General features: G+C 40.1%; 1 protein-coding gene across 1 annotated transcript in view; it reads left to right on the plus strand.

The window, feature by feature from the left end:
• LOC136883181 (membrane cofactor protein) overlaps window positions 1-16,114 on the plus strand; it is a 341,137-nt gene that overhangs the window by 152,125 nt on the left and 172,898 nt on the right. The window lies entirely within an intron of this gene.

Raw genomic sequence — 16,114 nt, forward strand, 5'->3', positions numbered from 1 at the left:
TAATTTAAGATCTTCAAAGGCGGCTTGTTGAGAAGGTCCCCACTCAAATTTGATGCCTTTCCTACGAAGAAGGTTCAAGGGCGCCGCTCTATTAGCGAAGTTAGGAATAAACTTCCTGAAGAAATTCACCATACCAATGAACCTGGCGATACCTTTGATGTCCTTGGGAGGTTTATAATCACGGATGGCCTGTGTTCTAGAATGATCGACTGCAACACCATCAGGCGACACAATATGCCGTAGGAATGACATTGAAGGCTTAGCGAAGGCGACCTTGGACAACTTCACAGTTAACCCTGCCTTACGAAGGCGATTGAGAACTTCTCGCAGATGATCTAGATGTTCTTCAAAAGTCTCCGAAAATCTTGTATCAAGATAGTGATACAAGTACTCGAATTTGATGTCGGAGAAGACCCTATCTAGCAGTCTAGTGAGTACAGCTGCTCCCGTGGGGAGCCCGAAAGGCACGCGGTTGTATTCATACAGATTCCAATCTGTGGCAAACGCTGTAAGATGTTTAGACTCTTCAGCTAGGGGAATTTGATTATAGGCCTGATTCAAATCCAAGATGGTAAAGAATTTAGCTTTACGAAACCATGAAAAACAAGAATGAAGGTCAGGAAGGGGCACAGATTGTAACACCACCTTCCGATTGAGAGCCCTATAATCAATGACAGGCCTGAAGCCACCTTGTGGTTACGGGACTAGAAAAATAGGCGAAGAATACGCCGACTTAGAGGGCCTAATAATACCATCCTTTAACATTTGATCAGTGATTTCCTTCAATGCCTTCATTTTAGGTGGAGATAGCCTATAAGGTGGAAAACGGACAGGAATCGAATCCGTGACCTCGATTTTGTATTCGATCAGGTCAGTAACACCAAGAGTACCAGAGAACACCTCTGGAAACGACTGACACAACTTACGAATACTGTCAGCCTGCTCCTCAGGAAGATGTCTAAGATCTAACAACATCTCATCCTGGGTAGGCGAAATAGATGAACATGATACAGAACTACACTTTAACAAAGGGATTTTACTATTAGACGCAAATTTGAATGTGCACGACCTACTCTGAAGATCGAGCACTAGACCAGTATGGGACATGAAGTCGGCTCCCAATATAATGGGGCAAGACAAATGCTTAGCCACGAACAATTTTACTTTCCAAGTAAATTTAGAAATACGAATTTTGGTTTTTAAGGAACCTAAAATTTCTAATGGAGAAGAATTAGCCGAAACATATTGAACAGGAGATGAGCAATAGTCAGGAAGTTTACAAACAGATTTCAATTTTGAATACCATTCAGCCGAAACAATAGAACAAACACTGCCTGAATCTAAAAGAGCAGTTATAGGCTCATTATTTAACTCAATTTTGAGAAAAGGCACAGGTGCGGGGGTATCCGCCGCAATCCTAAGACATTCTTTGGGGCATTCAAAAGATAAATTTGAAGACTGAATTTTCCCTGAATTTTCGACCTGTTTACCAGGGGCTGAGCCTCGGGAAGATGGATTAGTCGACTCAGCCGAAGCCACTTCTTATTATTATTGGCATTGGTGGAAGTTGCACCAGAAGTTGAGCAGGAGGGGGTGCTATTCAAATTTGGGCAATACTTGGCGATATGTGAGAAAGCGCCACATTGAAAACAGCCTCGAGATGACCCTGCTCCATTCCTTGTCCCACTAGACTTGATTGATGGGCACTTGTTCCGAAGATGGTCAGGCGACCCACAAGCGTAACATTTGCGGAGTGTGACTGGTCGGCGAGGTGGAGGCCGAGGATTACTAAAAGAAGGAGGGGGTTCTTTCGCGACACGCAAGGAATCGGCGTATCTAACTCCTTCGGCCGATACAGCCATAGCTTCTAGCTCAGCGAAAGTGCTGGGGTGAACAGGTCTCAAAATACGAAATTAAAGTTAATTTAACAAGGTTATATTTTCTTTTCAAAATCAAGAAATAACAAAAATAACAGGAACACAGTTGAAAATCAACAAGTTAAGAAGGTACAATTACAGTTTTTACAGAATTTGGGCTTCGAGCCCCGGACTCACAATTCTTGGGCAATTAGCTCAACTTTACTCATACAAGATTTGACAAAGGGTCAGAAAACACCTATAATGCCCAGGAGCACTTGCTCCCAATTACACAGAAAAGCCTCCTCGAGGCACGCAGAAACAAATTTTAAGAAAGAGCAACCCGCTCTTAAGTTCAAGCCTATCAAAGGCCACACCAAACTCCACATTCAAGCTGTCCTCCAAGGACATATATACAGGGGTAAAACTACCCAACCTATTGAGGCCTATTCAGTGAAGAAACAGGATAATTACATGGCCTCCAAAATATCAACTTGAGAGGAGGCGAAACTGCACTCCAAATACACCTTATTAAAACCTAATTTGGCGCTAGGCCGCTAATGCAAGGGCTAATCCCATACTAAAGAGGTGACTTATATAAGAAAACGATTTACATTACACTAGAAGGGAAGAAACGGTTGTGAAAATAAGTTCACCTCAAAGCAATATGAGTGGGAGGTCGAGAGGGTTAAGCACTCTCAATCCCAATTTGTAGTTTAAAAAGATAGAATAGATACCAAGTGTCTACATTTTAGAGGAAAGTTACATGGTAACAGGCTTCGGACCTGCCCCGAGAGTTAAACTGCTGAGCTAGCAAGAAAAGAAGTTATTAACAGGCCATTACCTGGTGGTTGAACTGCTGCCCGAAGAAAGAGGCGCTTCCCGCCCCCTGCTACATAATTTACACAATGATAGGTGTTACTGAAGTGGCGCGGAGACCCGAAAATCAGCAGTTTATATACCTTCGCGGAACATTCGAGGCCTTTCAGGAATGAGAACACCCGCCCACAATCATTTTATTGGTTAACAACGAAAACCCCTACACTAGATGAAGAAGAAACACATTATTGGTGGAAAATTAATTACAGAAATTCCTTATTGGTCAAATTCAAAACTGGCGGAAAGAAAGGGTTAATATTGCCAACTTAAACAATGACTGAAAGAAATTTAACAAAGAACAAACTTATGAACCCAAAATTTCTTCAAAAACACAGTTCGTTTACTTCGCACTAGGGTGCATAATTGTAGTCCTTCCGTAGTGCCATCTAGACGAGAATGTCCACACTTCTTACTACAGGCAAAACAAAAATACATCGAAAACAACACAGTTCAGAAAACTTCAAAATTTACAAGTAGGGACATCTTCTGAGAAATCGTTGAATTAATATGGGAGTTAAAGTTCAGGTTTCCTCCAGTAGAGGAGTTTTAACTGGCGCAAAGTTTGAATTAGCGGCGTGGAGGTGTACCACCCGGTACAATTATTATTATTATTATTATTATTATTATTATTATTATTATTATTATTATTATTATTATTATTATTATTATTTGAAAACACTATTGTGAATAATTTTTATCACGAGTAATTGCACTGTAAAGAGACATAAGTCGAATTTTATGTTTTAGGCCTTTTCTCAAGTTCCATCGTATTGAATTTTTTGAACAAATTATAGCTAAGATCCCCGTCGCACTTATCCTATACTTACTTACCTTCCTTCATGAAAATTACATCTATTTTCCCTTGATGCTTAATAGAAGACCGTACAAACTGACAAAAAGTATACCCGAATAGGCCATTATTTGTTCTATGCTGTATAAAAACCAAGAATCAGGTTCATATAAAATCTGTTACAGGCAGACAGACAGACATACGATGCTATACTAGGAGTGTATGTTTTAGTTTTTGCCGGTTTCCGTGGTAAAGAAAACACTTAATTTTCAAGGGAAATTCATATTTGTTTATTCAAAATATTGGCCATCCGCTTCTAAACACTTCGCCCATCCTTTAGATAATGTATGCACACCATTTCAGAAAAACTGTTTGTCTTTTGCGGCAAATCATTCGTCGAGCCTTTTCCCAAATTTCTCCTAATTGCTGAAGTGCTGCTCTGCGAGCGCGCGCCCCACTGATGCAAAGAGGTGATAGTCAGATGGCGCCAGGTCGGGGCAGTACGGTGGGTACGGAAGGATGTCCCATCCAAGCGATTTTAAGGTGTCCTTTACTGGTGTCGCTGTATGAGACGGCGCTTTGTCGTGTAACAAAATCACTTTGCAATGTCGTCTCGTCCATTCCAGTCGTCTTTCGATTAATGCGTGATTTAAATTAATCATTTGTTGGCAATAGCGTCGAGTTTGAGTTGGGTCATCATCCAGTAACGCTTGCAATTGCTCGTCTTCGTACTTTTGTGGTCTTCCAGAGCGCACTGTGTTTCACATTCAAATCACCACGTTTAAATTGTCGAAACAATGTCTCACATGTTTTAATCGATGGGGCGTGTTCGCCATATGTTTCTACCAGCAAACGATGACTTTCCCCAGCATTTTTTATTAAATAAAAGCAATGCATGCCGCAAATGTTCTTTTTCAGGCACAAACGTCGACATAATCACTGAAGGATACAACACAGACGCTAGTGTTCGGCGGACTCAACTTGTGTGTGTTGGTAGGTTAATGTCAGACGAACAAACTGACGTATGTGTCAAATTCATACGCTGCGTACTGTTCGCTGGCGCTATCTCTTAGTGAAACCAGAAAATAATTATGCACACACTTGGTACATAAGGTGAACCAGCTGCCCCTTAAATTTTGGAAGATATGTAATCCAGTAATACTTGTCGGTCGTGATGGTCGATATTCCCATGCTTTCCTCTGATATTGTAACAACTCACAGGAAGCATATCCTGCAAACCACACTGGGCTGTATTAACCTTTCGTACCAGCCGTTCAAAAAACATGTCTTTCTTTCAATCAGTTTTTGTACAATAATCTTAGGAATTATCGAGGTTCATGTCATGACAAGTGATCAGATGTAGTAACATGTGCTGTTACAACTTGCAGCCATATTATACAACTTTGAAACAGTGAATTTGAGGAGAATTGCAGACTGGATAGCTCCAATAAAAGCCCGCACGTCCGTTCCGTAGATTAGTGAGATAAGTACCGAAGTGATAACGGGATCGTAGTGGGTTCAGCGGTCTAATTCCAAATTGCATAATATTTTCAAACGTAGGTCAATTCTTGCGACATTCGGCCAGTAAAACATCGATACGTTACTTAAGTTCACTATAGCTGCCTCTGTGGATCCGTGGTAGTGTGTCGGCATCCGGGTCCCAAGATAGCGGGTTCAAACCCGGCAGAGGTAGTCGGATTTTTGAAGGGCGGTAAAAAGTCCATTCGACACTCCATGTCGTACGATGTCGGCATGTAAGAGATCTCTGGTGATACATTTGGTATTTACCCGACAAGATTAATTAAATCTCAGCTATAGACGCCAAAAGAGAGATGTGTTTACTCTGTCTGCCATCTAGTGGGCCACAGTAAAATGGAACGTCGAAATTGACGAGCAGACAGCCAGATGGCGTCAAATTGAAATGTCTGCACACGGTATCTGAGACCATAGATTATTATTATTATTATTATTATTATTATTATTATTATTATTATTATTATTATTATTAGTTCACTATCGGGTGGAGGGTACTTCTACACAGGTCGATGTACATTCACTGCTCTCGGCAAACCACAGTGTACGAGTATGCCGTCTATGGGCTTCATGGGAACAGACATGTGCTATTGCTATGCTCACCGCTTGTTTATTAACACATGGTTACTTTTTGTTGTATCCTCTGGGGACAAATACACATAAATTAGAGACATTGCTGTCGTCCTTTACTTGGGTGTTCCTTTAGCATTTATTTTGAGTTATTTACTTAACTACGGGAACTGATGTTTTCAGATAGTCTGTAAACAGCTGATGGTATAATTGCCCCAGGGGCTCTTACCTTGAGAGTATGGGTTGGTGAGCACGGGGCCCTTAGTTGAGTCCTGACATTGCTTCCACTTACGCCAGGCTCCTTACTTTCATCTATCGTATCGGACCTCCCTTGTTCAACGCTTGTTCTGTTCCGACTCCGACGGTATTAGCTTTGTTGCGAGCGTAGGGAGACTTTCATTTTCACGCCCTTTTTGGCCCTGTCATCTACAAGGTCTCTCATATAAACTCAGACCGAACGCACGGTGTTTGTACCGTGAGCTACGGCAGCTGCCTTAGCCGAACTTAAATCGCGCGCGCCCGCCCTGCTTTAAGCGTGAATACAATCTTATATGAAATGTTGCTTTATAAAAGATGCTGGACCGAGCTCGATAGCTGCAGTCGCTTAAGTGCGGCCAGTATCCAGTAATCGGGAGATAGTGGGTTCGAACCCCACTGTCGGCAGCCCTGAAAATGCTTTTCCGTGGTTTCCCATTTTCACACCAGGCAAATGCTGGGGCTGTACCTTAATTAAGGCCACGGCCGCTTCCTTCCCATTCCTAGGCCTTTCCCATCCAATTGTTGCGATAAGACCTATCTGTGTCTGTGCGACGTAAAACAACTAGCAAAAAAAAGCAAATAAAAAACTAAAAAAAAAAAGATGCTGGAAATGTCGTCATTCTTGGGTTACACAGGCAGTGTATTTGGAAACCACATTCTGGCTGACGCGAGTGAGTTCTGCCATTGTAATGTTTCTGATTTCCTCCTATGTGTGAAGATTTCTTCGATACACTTCACACAAAATAAAAATCACACACCGTTAGATCTGGAGAACGAGGGAGAAACAGACCAGCACTGATCACACTGTCTGCAAACACTTCCGAGATTTGTAAGAAGGGAATTTTCTGCTGTATGAGTAGGGCTGAATTTTGTAGAAATCACCCACGTGATTTTTCTTCTTCCATTAACTGATGAAAGGACGGCCTCAAAAAGTCATCTTGGTACCTCTCTGCATTTACTGTCGTCTTGAAAAAATAGGCCCAATTATTCGTCTTGCACTATCAGCATACCAAACACAAATTTTCCTGTCATAATGAGGTAGGTACTTCATAAACACCGTTATGATTTTCTGCACACCCGTAGCGAGAGTTATGACTGTTAAGACGACCATTAAGATGTAACCAGAACTTTTGCATACGAAAATACGATGTTGCAGTGATAACTCTCCCCCCAAGTTAACAGCTGAGATTCAGACTGGCGACTGATGCGTGTCAGGTCGAACACGTGCAGGCTGCTTGCAAGGTCAAGAACTAAGCGCGCGCCTCCCAAACTGGAGCTTACGTCTCGGAGAGTAAAAACGCCACTTCGATGGTCTTAGTTTATATGAGAGACCCTGCATTGTCAATATCTTAATTTTTTCCAAGAGTCGGACCCCTTTCATTTCTTCTCTCTGATTAATGTTAATAGAGGGTGCTTGCCCAGTTGCACTTCCCACCGTGCGGTTAGGGGCATGCACTATCCGGGAGATAGTGATTTCGAACCCCACTGTCGGCCGCCCTGATGGTGCTTTATCCTGCTTTCCCATTTTCACACCAAGCAAATGCTGGGGCTGTACCTTAATTAATGCCACGACCGCCTCCTTCCCACTGCTAGCCCTTTCCTGTCCCATCGTCGGCGTAAGACCTATCTGTGTCGGTGCGACGTAAAGCAAATTGTAAATTGTACTTCTTCGAACAATAATCACCACCACCTCAGCTGGTGACATAAAACTACATTGTAAGGGGCAGCTGGAATACCTGTTGCTGTATATAGATTTATTCTGCGTGATTAGACTATTTCATCCTCCAATCTCTAATAGTTTTCATTTCCTGTCTTCCAGTTGTGATTCCTTTTCCAAATTCCCTTGCGATTTTCACATAAAAACATTGCATGGGAGCAAGCCATTTCTAAGCGTAACTAAAATTAATTGATATAAGTACTGTAACAAAATTAATTTGTGAGAATATTATCAATCGATGTACGGGGGGCCCCGTACTGGTAGAAGTTGCTCACGGAATTGTGCCGAGCGCTAGGAATGCCGTGGCTCGTAGTAATTGCGTACGGCGGCCACCGGAAACATTAACGCTTATCGCTCCATTTGAGCCAGCATGTGCTACTGGGATGATGGTGTGTGCTGAGAGCACTATCATTATCTCAAGTCCTTATTGCTAGGTAACCGCGCCACCATTAAATGCGAAAATTCTTACAAATTACAGACATATTTCTGTTTATTTCTGCTTCAGAGCGAGAAAAACAGGAAATGTTAGATAACTATCCTAGTTTTCGCCCATCCATCATCTTCTTCAACTCAGGTGCCTTTCTTAATAATGTGGCTTTTTGGTGCAGTTTTCTACCGTACGAATTGGATAATAAGAGCTGTATAGTAGTGTTAGGTGGCTGTATTGCACTTCGGAAACTTAGGCTTTAAGCTATCCCCCCCCACAATTCCTTCCCCTTGATTTTTCGAGCGATTGTGTCTCCACGTACTTGTACTCATTTCGATCGTCCTCTTCCTCATCAGTAGCGGCTAATGACAACACAGTTTTGCATTTTATAAAAACAACCATCATCGCCAGTTCTTTTGTTATCATGACGAATGAACAACATATTTTCCACTTAAGCGATCCACGCGTGGATGTATTTGGCAATACCTATTCTAATTTAAATTAGTGAATTTCTACATTTTACGGCGCAAGCTGTTTAGATGTATCATTTTGGAAATGGATCTCCTATAATTGAATACTTTCTTTCAGAAACAACATAATTCAGTGAGCTGTGACTTTTCAGGAAAAACGCCTTCTTGATGTTATCATCGTAGAAATACTGACTACTTTGCTAGGAGTTCTGTGTCAATTTTAAAATGGGTTTTAATAAAAACAAAATTATAAAATTATAAATAATTCCTTTAAATTTATTAACAACCGTTGACTTATGTTTGTAACTGTTCTACCCCTCATCAAGACACTTGGGGAGATGAACGTTATTACCTTGGGACACATGAATATCAAATAAACTATTTGTGGCTTGCCCGCAAATTTCCACGCAAATGGAAACAATTAACATTCCATGGTTTCCCATTTCTCTATGTGATGTTTGGGCGCCAGGGTTACAGTTTTAAACAAAACTGTAAACCAAAATTTATATTTACAAGCATAGAGACTTATACTTAATCACAGGGGTAGGATTTTAAATAATTAACCATTAAGTATCGCTTAAGAAAGAAAATTAACGCAGTATAAAATACACATGAATTTATTATACAAAAAAAAATGAGATGAATCGGAAAAGTTTCCTTAAAGCGTGGAGGAATTTAGAATTTACTTTACTGAATTTATTAATTGCTTGCTTTATCTAATTGAAGCTCACCAATTGCAGCTTCCGTTGAAGTCATCTGGTTTCCGTGGTTACTCGTTCTCTTCTTCTCGGTGTAGAATTTGCTCCATGGGCATCCTTCCTTCCTTCTCTGATGTAGTATGGGCTATCTGGACTAGCACTCCCTATTTGCCTAGTCTTTAAATTAGACATTGGCCCTATACTTGTAAAAACTGATCAGCGTTGATCGTATGAGGAGAAAATTCAGAGATATGAAATTTTCCATATTAGTAGAAATCTCAATCCAACTGAGCTATACAATTTATACGGTACAGACTTGTACCAAATTCCGTAGACTTGAACTAAACATAGTTCTTCGTCCAGAAGATTTACCGAATACCTATAACACAAGCCGTAAGCTTGTTTCGTCTCACGCAGATCCGATAACATAACCGCACCTAAGTACTGTATCGAAGCGACAACACATTGTACAAAAATAACTATGTCGCGGAGCGACCACACACTGTTTCAAAAATAAAATAACGTCGTTCAAAGTAGATGTTCACAGTAGAAGTAGTAGTGATAGAGTATCCCCAAGTATCTCGCTCCGCACTTGATAATATCACCGGGCTCCCCCACTCTAGGTAACAGCTCAATCTCAGATCTCTATATAACGAAACATCTGATTCGTAGATCGCATTATCATCTCCCCTTCTCTTCTTCCTTGCCGAGTCCAGTAGGCGTGGTGATGATGTACTGTGACCAGCTTGCAAGCCTCGCGCACGGGTCGCTGTTTACTGCCTTCCCCAAACCCATGAGTCACGCAAAATCCCCAGCTTCAAGAATAACCCTCCGTATACACAAATATGAGATGAAATGAAAACAACTATGTCTCAACATATTGACCGTATTTACAACATAATGAATTCCTATCCTACATAATATAATAATTTAAATAATAAAACGATGTTATATATACAATATGATTCCAAGAGGCCTTGATTACAAATGATTGACGTTGAATAAATATGTTATTACGAATAATTGCCGATGGCGGATAAACTTGATATCAAATGATATCGCGTAAAATGATATTATTTTAAATTTGTAGGGCTGGAGAAGCCTGGACGGTTACATGTTGTTTGTGAAATAAACGCATGGTTCAACTGAAACTTATTGATTTGAATTTTTGTGGGGGAATGTATGTAAACATAGAAACCCTGTAAATTAGTAACTTAAGTGAAACGTGGTACATACAAAACTTAACATATTACCCTTTAAATTTGATTGTTCCAGTTCCTGGAAAATTTTTGAAAATTAAATTACTCACACACAGCCCAGTTGTGTAAATATCTTCATCTAATATTGTAGTTCCATCGTATTGAGGGATACACTTCGCTAGCCTGAGAATTCCACATAAACTCTTATTCTTTCTACCTCGAATGATTCCCTTCAAGTAGAAAAATAATTGATGAATTTTTATACCGAACATATGGCACTGTAGGCCATCAAAAATAACTACTCCGTCGTTACTTATGAAGTGGTTGAAATACGTACACTGGCTGATTTCGAATTGTAATTAATCTTCCTCATACTCAAGAGGTGTAACAGTTTTCTTGTAATATCTTCGCCACCAACTCTTAAAAGTCTGTTATGTCAGAACAATCTGGAATCAGTTCTTCAAGTAGGCTTTTACTTCCTCCATATACGGGCTGTTAAGTGCAGACATAATGACATAGCTGGTACCTGCATTAAAAGTAATTTTCCATGACCATCTAAAACTCGCAATAATATCCTGACTTGTGCTTTTTATGTTTCAAATAATGAATATGCATATATATATATAGACACTAATCTCATTGTTAAATCAAAATAACTATAGAAGTGATTTATGTTGTTTCTGAAATAAATGACTCAGTTGGTGTTATGTACACTACTTATCTATACAATATATAAAATAAGAGTTTTGTCTGTACATTGCTCAGAAATTAAAAAAAAGGATGGTATTTCTGTATCAGTTGTGTCCACAGTAACAAGGAAATGCACTTTTTAATTTTCCGTAATTTCGGTCTGTCTGTCTCTCTGTCTGGATGTATGTATGTACACGCATCCCGTGAAAACGGCTGAAGATAATTTAATGAAAATCGGTATGTAAAGTCGGGGAATAAGTCGCTATAGTCTAGGCCATAAATAATTTTATTCACGCTGAGTAAAATGGTAGTTTAGGGGAAGGCCTAAAATTTAATTCTGAAGTATTTGTTATTAGTGATTGTATTTTAACGCAAATCGGTAGGCGAAGTCGGGAAATAAAATAAATCGCTACAAGCTAGGCCATAAATAATGTATTCACGCTGAGAAAAATGTTAGTTTAGGGGAAGGCCTAAACTTCAGTTCTCAAATATTTGTTATTAGTGGTCTTATCTTAATGAAAATCGGTATGCATAGTGGAGGAATAAGTCGCTATAATCGAGGCTATAAATAATTTTATTCACGCTGAGTGAAATGGTAGTTTAGGGGAAGGCCTAAAGTTTTATTCTCAAATATTTATGTTATTAGTGGTCGTATCGATAAATACCACATAACTAAAATTATATAGTATTAAATTTCCGATCATTTATGTCGGATACATTGTTATCGTACCGGCTATGATCACAGATATATTCATTAATTTGCATTTTTGTTAGTAAGTCCTTATCAGCGCCAAGTCGCGAGAAAACGGGTAAAGAGAATTGAATGAAAATCGGTATGTAAATTCGGACAATAAGGAACTACAGTCCACGCTATAAATAATTTTATAAGCGCTCTAATATCACAGAGTTGAAAGAAAACTAAATGTGAAGGCCTACAATATAAAAAGCTCATAAAACTGATCAACAATAACATTACCTTGACCATTGTTTGTTGTGATGTGCTTTGTGTCTTCTGATGTCACTCAGCTCCGATAGATAGGATTACTGCTGTGTACCGAGTATTTTTTTTTAAATTTGCCTTACGTCGCATGACACAGATAGGTCTTATGGTGACGATGGGATAGGAGACAGCTAGGAGTGTGACGGAAGTGGCCTTGGCCTCAGTTAAAGTACAACACCAGCATTTGCCTGGTGTGTAAATGGTGAACTCTTGCCGACAGCGGGGTTCGAATCCACTATCTCCAGGATGCAATCTCACAGCTGCACGCCCCTAACCACACGGCTAACTTGCCCGATCGTACCGAGTATCTCAGCCTATCTGAATATTGGCGGGAAGTAGCTGGGGAGTTAGATAACTTTCTTCTTTAGCGTGCCATTCATCTGGTTCATAAATTTTCTGATACTATTGGTACGTGACACACTGGTTCATCTAGCATTCGAGTTATTCATTCCCTACTCTGAGGCACTGATTGAAATGAGCAGTGTGCATATTTAACGGAATAATGGTAGACGAGTGTTCACGGCTGTCTGCGGCTTGGTGATTCCAGCTCTGCAACTTTGTACTGTTAGAATGTCACCGTAGTACTGTTCGTCAAAAGTGAGGACCTGTCCTGTTTTTCATTTGTTCGAGTATTTTATATGATAACATTGCTTTTAATCGCTACTTTCCTACTGACGTTTTTTTAATGACCTATGTTGACTTCAATTAGGAAAACCACAAGGTCAGTCTTTCTGAGAATCCCGTAGCGAAGCACGGATACTTCAGCTAGTATACATATAAAATAAGAGTTTTGTCTGTACATTGCTGAGAATTTAAAAAAGTATCGTATTTCTGTATCGGTCATGTCCACAGTAACAAGGAAATGAATTTTTTTTTCATTTTCGGTAATTTGTCTGTCCGTCTGTGTGTACGCGCATCACGAGAAAATGGCTGAAGGGAATTTAATGAAAATCAGTATGTAAAGTCGGGGAATAAGGAACCACAGTCTACGCTATAAGTTATTTTATAACATGCCCTAATATCACAGAATAGGAAGAAAACTAAATGTGAAGGCCTACAATACAGAACGCTCATAACATTGATCAGTAATAACATTATATTGACCATTGTTATGATGTGCTTTGTGTCTTTTGCTGCCACTCATCTCCGATAGATGGGATTACTGCTGCGTAATAACAGCCTGCCTGAATATTGGCGGGAAGTAGCTAGGGAGTTACATCTCTCTTCTTTAGCATGCCATTTATCTGGTTCATACATTTTCTGGTACGTAACACACTGGTTTATCATAGCATTCCAGCTATTCAAATCCTACTCTGAGGCAGTGATTAGAATGAGCAATGTGCACATTTAACGGAATAATGGCAGAGGAGTGTTCGCGACTGTCTGCAGCTTGGTTATTCCAGCACTGGACTTTTAGATCGATAAAAGTAAGAAAATGTGCGGTTTTTCATTTGATGGAGTATTTTATATGATAACATTGCTTTTAATCGCTACATTCCTACTGATGTCATTGTAATGTCCTATGTTGACTTCAGTTGGGAAAATCACAAACACAGTCTCTATGAGAAATCCGTCCTGCGGGACTAAATTCCGGCACCTCGACGTCTCCGAAGACCTTAAAAAGTAGTTAGTGGGACGTAAAACAAATATCATTATCATTATTATTATTATGAGAAATCCGTAGCGAAGCACGGCTACATCAGCTAGTAAAGAATATATCGTCGTTGCGCCTGCGAAAACCGCTGTGTGATAATGCTGTGGGAGAAATACCAACCCGCAGCACATATATCATCCGAGAGAGAGGAATCTTCGAAATTACTTGCACTGAACCTTACGGGCTAAAGTTCTAAGCTGAAATATTTCACATAGCGGGTTTTGCAGGCGAATCGACGATATATAATTATTTTCATTCGTGCCTACTTAGGACCAAAGGACTCGTGTTTTGAGTCTCTAAATGGATCTTCTGTTGGCCCAGAAATTTCAGTTTCTTGCTGAGTGTGAGCTTCCTCTCCTGTGTCCACTTTGGTCTGGTGGTTCTGATGTTCTTGTTGGTTAGGGTCACTGAAGGCTCCCATACACGATCAATCAATTTGCGCAAAAAAGTGTTTGTGCACCGTCCTGTTTGCGCAAACTTTGGTACATACACGTTGTAATGGTTTGTGCAAACCTAGTTCATTTTTTAAATTCTCGGGAGAGGATGTCCGACACAGAAGCTGCTTGCGTCGCGATAGTTATCGCTTGTTTGCTGCTGTTGAGTTGCTTAAGTTCTCTATGCTACGAAATACGAAGGGTGTTAGTTTTGGTACGCACTAGGGCCCTTTCTGCTTTGGGATCAATCTCCTTCATCTTCACCAGTTTCTCAAACGCCGTATCCTTCATATTCCTATTTTTATACACCCCACTCTTCACTTTCCAACTCGCGATAAACTGAAATTCTTTATTAACGTTTTTCATATACTAAACCGGACTCGGGTAGGTACAGCAAAGGTGTTCACACGGCCAGCTGTCGTCAAACACTGCCATAGATGTTCAAACCGCTTGTCAAGCAGAGTGTGTTGCGCAAATTATTTCGGTCTCTCCCAATTTGTTTCAGACAGTTGTGCAACTAGTTAATCCGTGCCATACATAATCAGAATGTTTGTACAAAACCCTTTGTTGCGCAAATTGCTTGATCATGTGTGGAGGCCTTGAGAAGACAGTCTATGCAGTAACTCGTCAGAATTGGGACTGGTCCTGTATGTTGTTTAGTGGAATTGTTAATTGTTCTAGGTCCGATTTCACTGCGGTAATCAATTTGTTCTTGGAGGCTTTGCCTCTACCTGTTGTGTTGAAGATCTTTTTGGTGAGCCTGCGGGAGTCCATGCGGGCGAAGTGGCCGTAGAAGACTGTTTGCTTTTTCCCCATGGATATGATTGTCTTCCTGGTGATCATAGAGCTCATTGTAGTGCCTGATACATATAAAACATAACATAAATAAAATAATCTATTGAATTTTAAAGGATATCAACGAAAATAGTTTCTTAAAACACTTACTGACGATTGCAAGGCTGAAAATATAATGTCACTGCTCAAAGATTTTGGTAGCTGGAATGTTTAGTAGAACTCGAGGTATTGTGACCCTACTTCCGTTCAACAAGTCTATGACCTCGATCCTTTTTAGGTTGTATGTTTCCTTGTATTACGGAACTGTGGGCTCGTTTATTCCCTTCTTCTTACAATCAAAATCCATCTACCAGAATCTTTGATAATTGACATTGAACTTTCTGCCTTGAAATCGCCAGTAAGTATTTTAAGAAAACATCTTCGGTGGTTTCTTTTTTAAATTCAGTAGACTTTTATTTATTTCCATGATCGTTAAAGCGCTAGCCGGTTCGAGTCCCGTTGGTCGAAAATTTTTCACCATCAGAATGTTGGCCGGCAGGGTAGGGGAGGTGGTGGTAAACAATTTCTAATCACTAGATTGCGTGCCAAAAGCCTGGATTAAATTTCAAACCTCTTCGCAGTGCTCGTATGGAGTGAGGACATATGACGCTGTTGATGGTGATTCGTCCGTCAGATGGGGACGTTAAGACTTGAGCAGACCCTTTGGTGCTATTCGACAGGAGTAGGCTATGTGCCGGCACCGTGTTTCACCCTCTCCCTACTATCATATATATATCACGTTATTCATTTCATCTCATTAACTCCTCTGGTGAAGTTGACGTCAGGAAGGGCATCCGGTCATAAAAACCCGCCACGACAGATTCATCTCATCTCATACCCGACCCCGTAGGAGAACGGGACAAGGGTTGGACAAACAACAACATGTCTTTTATGTAATCTTGAAATTGAGAAAGTGTTACTATGTAGTAAATAAATGAATGAATGAATGAATGAATGAATAAATAAATAAATAAGTAAATAAATAAATAAATAAATAAATAAATAAATAAATAATCGTATAGCGTCTGCTACCTGTCCAGGCATTTTTAAAAATTTGACGCCGTCTTAGGCTGCCAGCTCGTTAGCTTCGACGTCTGGTTTAGTC

The sequence above is a fragment of the Anabrus simplex genome, chromosome 11, assembly GCF_040414725.1.
Source record: "Anabrus simplex isolate iqAnaSimp1 chromosome 11, ASM4041472v1, whole genome shotgun sequence".
Taxonomy (NCBI): domain Eukaryota; kingdom Metazoa; phylum Arthropoda; class Insecta; order Orthoptera; family Tettigoniidae; genus Anabrus; species Anabrus simplex.